Source organism: Oryx dammah, unplaced genomic scaffold (assembly GCF_014754425.2).
Source record: "Oryx dammah isolate SB20612 unplaced genomic scaffold, SCBI_Odam_1.1 HiC_scaffold_29, whole genome shotgun sequence".
NCBI classification, from domain to species: Eukaryota; Metazoa; Chordata; class Mammalia; order Artiodactyla; family Bovidae; genus Oryx; species Oryx dammah.
In genome coordinates, this window is record NW_024070213.1 from 65254172 (window position 1) to 65261638 (window position 7467).

Consider the following 7467-nt stretch of genomic DNA (forward strand, 5'->3'; position numbering starts at 1 on the left):
TGTTGGGCATACACACAGAGGAAACCAGAATTGAAAGAAACACATGTACCCCAATGTTCATCGCAGCACTGTTTATAATAGCCAGGACATGGAAACAACCTCGATGTCCATCAGTAGATGAATGGATAAGAAAGCTGTGGTACATATACACAATGGAGTATTACTCAGCCATTAAAAAGAATACATTTGAATCAGTTCTGATGAGATGGATGAAACTGGAGCCGATTATACAGAGTGAAGTGAGCCAGAAAGAAAAACACCAATACAGTATACTAACACATATATATGGAATTTAGGAAGATGGCAATGATGACCCTGTATGCAGGACAGCAAAAGAGACACAGATGTGTATAGCGGACTTTTGGACTCAGAGGGAGAGGGAGAGGGTGTGATGATTTGGGAGAATGGCATTGAAACATGTATAATAACATGTAAGTATCGAAATGCCAGTCTATGTCTGATGCAGGATATGACACGCTTGGGGCTTACGCGCGGGGATGACCCAGAGAGATGTTGTGGGGAGGGGGGTGGGAGGGGGGTTCATGTTTGGGAACGCATGTACACCTGTGGTGGATTCATGTCAATCTATGCCAAAACCAATACAGAATTGTAAAGTAAAAATTAAAAATAAATAAATAAATTAAAAAAAAATAGATAGATTACTCAAATCAAAATACTCAAATCTAGAATCTCAAATTCTCCTAGAAGTTATGGTATGGTTATTAAAAGTTACATATTAATCTCAACATTTTAATCCTTAATCAGTCCATTATAGAAAGCCTACCAGGTACTGAGCCAGGCTATGAGATTATAGATTTAAATAACACAAAGTTCCAGCTCCGGATTTTTTTCTTTTCTTTTCTTTTTTTTAACCATATAACAGCAGATACTATGCAAAGGAAACAAGACATTACTCATCACATACATTAGCTGACCAATATATTCCTGCATGATATATAGATAAATAAAATGATATTTCATTTCCTTGTCTTTATTGTAATTAATTTACATTATGTTACTTTCCTACAATAGTATATCTACTATATTAAGGAAATAGAATGAAATTTATAAAGGAAATAATGTGGAATAGAAGCATATACTGTATTTTTGTATACAAATAGCTGTGCCATAATAACTGTAGTCAGAGTATTCATAGAATTTTATAGCTGGCAAGGATGCTGGAGAGTTTATTCACAGCAAGAAGTATTTTACTTTTATAAATATTTCCTTATACCACTATAAGGAGCATTTGCTTAAATACCCATCAAACCAGTTTCTGATAGTTGAGCCAAAAAAAAAAGGTGGAGAGATAGTAGCATTATGTGCTAATTTTAAAAAAGAATGTCATACTAAACCAAGATCAAAGTAATATACAATGTACAGTAATCAAACTGTACATCTAAAGCAATGCTGGGCCAAAGAATAAATATTTTTGTCATTTTTCAGAGTTTAGAAAATCATGGACATAGGGCTTACAGATCCAACACCTGTTGAAATTTTGGTGACTGAAACAAGTTTTTCAAAGCACAATATGAAGCAATGAGAGTCAAAAAAGACTTGAGGCATACAGTTCCTCAAGATAATATGATTTAGAAGATGGTTTCACCTCCAGGTTTATTTGCTCTGGGACACAAGAGCAGATAACAGGAACATCTCACATGCATGAAAAGTTTTGTTGTTTTTTCTTCCTGAGTATATTTTCCTTATCTCTGTGGCTGCTAAAAAAGCTTACACTTTTTTTCACTGATTATTAAAAGTTATATTAACTATGCACAAGAAGATCTGTAATTCCATTAAATGGAGGACATTGTGAAAGGAATAGTGAACACTGACATTGCAGGTTGAATGGCATCTGTGAGCAAGTACTGCTTTAAGCAGGTCAAGCAGATGTCACTGGAATCTGGATTTATGCTGGGTAATAGCACTGAGTATTCAAAACAACTTCAAAGCTATAGAAATGGAATAATGTAAATTAGTTGTTTTTTAAAAATCAAAATGAGATTTTAACATTGCACTGAGACTTCTGTACCATGAAATTTCACTTAGTTTTAGGTAAATATTGTGTCTTTGGAGGCTTCCCTGGTGGCTCAGACAGTAAAGAATCTCCCTGCAATGCAGAAGACCCAGGTTTGATCCCAGGGTTGGGAGATCCCTTGGAAAAGGGAAGAGCTACCTACTCCAGTATTCTTGCCTGAAGAAGTCCATGGACAGAGGCAGCCTACGGTTCATGGGGTCACAAAGAGTTGGACATGATTGAGTGACAAACCCACACTATTGTGTCTTTGACATTAATGAATTCATATAAAAGCTTTTTTTAATATTAAAGTATAATTGACGTATAACATTATACTAGTTTCAACTGTACAATATAATGATTTGATATCTACATGTATTATGAAATGATCACCACAATAAGCCCAGTTAACATCTGCCACCATACATATTCACAGAATGTTTTTTCCTTGTGACAGGAACTTTTAAAATCCACTCTCTTAGCAACTTTCATATATGCAATATGGTATTAGTAACTATAGTCACTACATTGTATATCACATCTTATATATTCTAAAACTTATTTTAACTGGAAGTTTGTACCTTTTGACTTCTTTCACGCATTTTGACTACACTCGCCACCTTCCTGCACCTCTGGCAACCACCAATCTGTCCTCTATATCACATAAGAATTTTCAAATGCTCAATAATACTGTCCATTTACTTAAAAACCTTTATTAAAAAAGATTGGATATTAATAAATGGGTTAATAACTGTAATAAATTCACAAATAGACAAGTGAGATTACAGTTATAATCACAAAACTTAGAGTTTCTCTATATTTATACCATATATCACATAATTGTAAATCATATATTTATATATAAAGAGAGATAGAGACAGAGAGAGTGAGAAAACCATTCTAACATTCATAGAACTATGTTGGTTTCTAATATTGGTGATCATCAGAGGGGTAAATCCTGCACATTTCAGAAGGAGAAAGTGTTCCCTTTCATAAAGCAGTTCAATGGATATTAGGTTCATTTTGAGTTCACATTACAAAGTCTTCGTGAATACTCATCAACACGTAGGTTAAATGAGTACTCAAAATACTACTGTAAATTCAATTTCATAACTCTAATAAATTTAGCCCTATTATAACCAATCTTAGAAACTGGTTCTAGAACTCCAGTAAATATGATTGAGGAGCTTATGTGGAAGAACACACTTTATGCTTTAAACAATGCAAATGTTGGCTAAAATAATAAAAATTTTTAAATGTATATGTAACTGAATTTGATAACAAGAGAGAAAATATCCTTGTTTTAGAAATGAAGATGAGATTAATAGCCAGTACTTAATCACCTAAGAGTGTCACCAAAGCTCAACAGAAAGAGGGGAAAGTCAGGGCTTTAAGCTATAAATATTTCAGTGAGATTATCTGAATAAAGACAAAAACAATAAGAAAACAAAAAGAGAAAAAACAACCTCAACCTACCACTTTAGAAAGCAGCAAGAATTTTTGCCATCTTTTATGACTTTAAGTGAACACCACCACCTCTGAAAAACTGGAGTTTCATGCCAGCATCTTATTGCAGGGTTAAAAATCACACTAAGAAGACAAAGAAATTAGTATAAACACCAATCCACATCTATAAGGCTCTGGCAATGCAAGAGTACATCCCACAGTTTAGAGCACACAACAATCCATGGACAGCAACACCTAGACAGGTTAAACTCAGCATCAAAGACCTTAAACACGGCAGAGAAATGAACTGTCACAGAAAGTGAAGTATGAAAAATTTTGAGTAACTTGACCCACAAAAGCTAAATATTAGAAAAAAAAATGAAAAGACTTCAAAATAAGTTTATTATGTTCAAAGAGATGGAAAAATGAAGGCAGATTTAAAAATGAACCAGGTAGGAATTAAATAAATGAAAACTATAACCACTGAAGTTAACCATAAAAATAAAACATTAGGGTATTATTTTAATTAATGACTAGCCATAGGTGTATAAAATATTACTGAACTGTAAAATCAATTTGAGCCTCCACAGAGAAAACAATGAATACACACAAGATAATATAGACATGGAAGACAAGAGAACATTATAATAAGGGAGAGAATAAAAAGGATGGAGCAAATAAAAGGTTCCAGTGATCAAAGGTTATAATTTTAGGTAATTTTAATAAGATGGTAGTGATGATTTCTTCAAAAAAAGTAGATTGAAGTATGATTTTAATGTAATTCTAATTGAATTCAAGGACAAGCAAAATGGCTTCTGTCTGATTCTAACGTTTTTAATTGAGTTTACCTTTTAAATCAGTACAGTTCAGTCCAGTCACTCAGTCATGCCCAACTCTTTGTGACCCCCTGGACTGCAGCATGTCAGGCCTCCCTGTCCATCACTAACTCCCAGAGCTTGCTCAAACTCATATCCAGTGTGTTGGTGATGCCATCCAATCATCTCTTCCTCTGTTGTTCCCTTCTCCTGTCTTCAATCTTTCCCAACATCAGGGTCTTTTCCAATGAGTTAGTTCTTCACATCAGGTGGCCAAAATATTGCAGTTTCAGCAACAGCATCAGTCCTTTGAAAGAATATTCAGGACTGATTTCCTTTAGGATATACTGGTTGGATCTCCTTGCTGTCTAAGGGACTCTCAAGAGTCTTCTCCAACACCATAGTTCAAAAGAATCAATTCTGCAGTGCTCAGCTTTCTTTATAGTCCAACTCTCACATCCAAACATGACTACTGGAAAAACCATAGCTTTGACTAGATGAGTCTTTGTTGGCAAAGGAATGTCTCTTCTTTTTAATATGCGTCTAGGTTGGTCACAGCTTTTCTTCCAAGGATCAAGCATCTTTTAATTTCATGGCTGCAGTAACAACCTGCAGTGATTTTGGAGCTCCCCAAAATAAAGTCTCTCATTTTCCACGGTTTACCCGTCTATTTGCCATGAAGTGATGGGACCAGATGCCAAGATCTTAGTTTTTGGATTGTTGAGTTTCAAGCCAACTTTTTCACTCTCCTCTTTCACTTTCATTAAGACGCTTTCTAGTTCTTTGCTTTTTGCCAGAGCAGGTGTGGGTCGGTGGTAGGCTACTGCAGGGTTGGGGGCACTGAGTGTGGCAGTTCATGCATAGGACCTTTTGAAGGAGGTCGCCATTATCTTCATAACCTCCACATAGTTGGGTCTTGGGTCAAACAACTGGGAGAGAAAACAGCCCCGCCCATCAATAGAAAATTGGATTCAGGATTTACTGAGCTTGGCAGACTTTATTTATGACTGAGTGACTGAAATGAACTGAACTGAGCTTGGCCCCAACCATCAGAACAAAACCCAGTTTTCTCATTTTTCTCTCCCATCAGGAAGCTTCCATAAGCCTCTTATCCTTATCCATCACAGGGCAGACAGAATGAAAACCACAATCACAGAAAACTAATCAAACTGATCACATGGACAAAAACCTTCTAACCAATGAAATTTTGAGCCGGTGCCATGTAGGGCCACTCAAGACGGATGGGTCATGGTGGAGAGTCCTGACAAAATGTGGTCCACTGGAGAAGGGAATGGCTAACCTTCAGTATTCTTGTCTTGAGAACCCCATGAACAGTATGAAAAGGCAAAAAAAGATATGCCTTTACATAAAAAGTTATTAAAATAATATCTATTATTTTAAGCGAGCAAGGACTATGTTAGTCGCTCAATCGTGTCTGACTATTTGAGACCCCATGGACTGTAGCCCGCCAGGCTGCTCTATCCATGAATTCTCCAGGCAAGAATACTGGAGTGGATTTCCATTCCCTTCTCCAGAGGAACTTCCCAACCCAGAGATTAAACCCTAGTCTCCTGCCTCGCAGGCAGATTCTTTACCATTTGAGCTACAGGAAAGTCTAAAGGTCTTGGTACATGCCAAATATATCAACAAAACTTTACATTTAATATCTCCTCCAGTCCAGGTAACACCTACATGAGATAGGTATCATTTTGTCTCTCTTTACTACCAAGGAAACTGAGGTTTAGAAGGGGCTAATTAACTTGCAGTAGTTTTAGAAAATTCATGGGTAGAATCTAGATACTAACTGTGGTTATTTGGCCCCAGTCCCTGCTCTTAACAAACATCCTATACTACACATTCTCAAGCACAAGATTTTGAAGCATGCCAAAAAGAAGTATTTCTGGCTAAAATTCTACTTTTCTTAAACTTCCAATCTGTTCTCCTCACCCTTCCCCCTGGCAAACAGTTATATTAAAATGGAGAACAAACAAGGACCTATTGTATAGTACATGGAACTCTGCTCAATGTTATGTGGAAGCCTGGATGGGAGAGGAGTTTGGGGGAGAATGAATACGTGTATATCTTTAATTCAATTTTCTGCTGATGGGCGGGGCTTTGTTCCCTCTCTGTTATTTGACCTGAGGCCAAACTATGGTGGAGACAATGGGACCTTTTGAAGGTGATGGGTCCTTCAAAAGGTCCCATGCATGCACAGTTATATGCAGTACCCCCAAACCTGCAGCAGGCCACTGCCATCCCATGCCTCTGCTGGAGGCTCCTGGACACTCATGGGCAAGTCTGGGTCAATCTCTTCTGGGGTCACTGCTCCTTTCTTCTGGGCCCTGGTGCATGGTGCATACAAGGTTTTTTTGTGCACCCTCCAAGAGTCTATTTCCCAGTCCTGGGTAAGTTCTGGCCGCTCTATGGTGGGGTCAATGATGACCTCCTCCAAGAGGATTTATGCCAAACCCAGGTCTACTGCACCCAAAGCCCCTGCCCCTGCAGCAGTCCACTGCTGACCCACACCTCAACAGGAGACACTCAAACACAGTTCTGTCTCAGTCTCCATGGGGTCTCTGGGTCCTGGTGCACACAAGGTTTGTTTCAGCCCTCTGAGAGTCTCCGGTGAGTATGGTTTGATTATAAACATGATTTTGCCCCTCCTACCATCTTGCTGGGGCTTTTCCTTTGCCCTTGGATGTGGGGCATCTCCTCAAAGTTACTCCAGCACCATACAAAGAGGAAAGGAAAGATATACAAATTTGAATGCAGAGCTCCAAAGAACAGTAAGGAGAGATAAGAAAGCTTTCCTAAGTGATCAATGCAAAGAAATAGAGTAACAAAATAGAATGGGAAATACTAGAGATCTCTTCAAGAAAATTAGATATACCAAGAGAACATTTCATGCAAAGATGGAAAATTCTGAAAGAGATGGGAATACCAGACCACCTGACCTGCCTCTTGAGAAATCTGTATGCAGGTCAGGAAGCAACAGTTAGAACTGGACATGGAACTACAGACTGGTTCCAAATAGGAAAAGGAGTACGTCAAGGCTGTATATTGTCACCCTGCTTATTTAACTTCTATGAAGAGTACATCATGAGAAACCCTGGGCTGGAAGAAGCACAAGCTGGAATCAAGATTACTGGGAGAAATATCAATCACCTCAGATATGCAGATGACACCACCCTT